The sequence below is a fragment of the Mirounga leonina genome, unplaced genomic scaffold, assembly GCF_011800145.1.
Source record: "Mirounga leonina isolate KUSES-001 unplaced genomic scaffold, KU_Mleo_1.0 Mir_93, whole genome shotgun sequence".
NCBI classification, from domain to species: domain Eukaryota; kingdom Metazoa; phylum Chordata; class Mammalia; order Carnivora; family Phocidae; genus Mirounga; species Mirounga leonina.
The window spans coordinates 11162351-11163071 of NW_023270854.1; the positions used below are offsets into that span (position 1 = coordinate 11162351).

At 41.9% G+C, this 721-nt stretch overlaps 1 non-coding gene across 1 annotated transcript; it reads left to right on the plus strand.

Annotated features, from left to right (window-relative positions):
- Positions 1 to 229: 229 nt before the first annotated feature.
- On the plus strand, positions 230 to 360 carry LOC118004800. Its single transcript, XR_004677690.1, has one exon. It is a non-coding gene; the product is annotated as a small nucleolar RNA SNORA63 (small nucleolar RNA).
- The last annotated feature ends 361 nt before the right edge of the window (positions 361 to 721 follow it).

Below are 721 nucleotides of genomic sequence, written 5' to 3' on the forward strand. Positions count from 1 at the left end.
CTACCCTTTGTTTCCCATATCTATATATTGAAGATATTGGGGATATAGTACTTTTTATCAGTCAATGGATAAATGCATACACCCATGATAGAGGATAGTGTTCCAAACCTACAAGTTATTTCCCCTGTGTTGGAGGTTTTAGCTGAGACTTCAGATTGGCTATATATGGCTAATCATGCACAGAAGATCAGTGAATCTCATTGCCATCTGCCATAAAAAGAGTTTCTTGATGCAGGATCTAGTTACAATGTAGCTGTAAAGTGCTGCCTTGTCTTTGCCCCGTGCTCAAAATAAAGCTGTTACCTTTCTAGCCCTGTCCGCCATGATGCTTAGCAGCCAGGGATGCATGGTCTCAGACATGTTTACCAAGTAAAACACTGACTTGAGGGACGCCTGGGTGGCTCAGTCGTTAAGCGTCTGCCTTCGGCTCAGGTCATGATCCCAGAGTCCTGGGATCAAGCCCTGCATCGGGCTCCCTGCTCAGGGGGGAGCCTACTTCTCCCTCTCCCACTCCCTTTGCTTGTGTTCCCTCTCTCGCTGTGTCTCTCTCTGTCAAATAAATAAATAAAATCTTTAAAAAAATTAAAAAATAACAACAACAAAAAAGAGTTTCTTGTTCTGAGGTGATATATGTGGAATATTAGGTCCCTAGAGCTGCCATTCTGTAAACAGAGAAGCAAATCTCTATTCAGAACAAGTATTAATTCTAGTAATAAAAAAT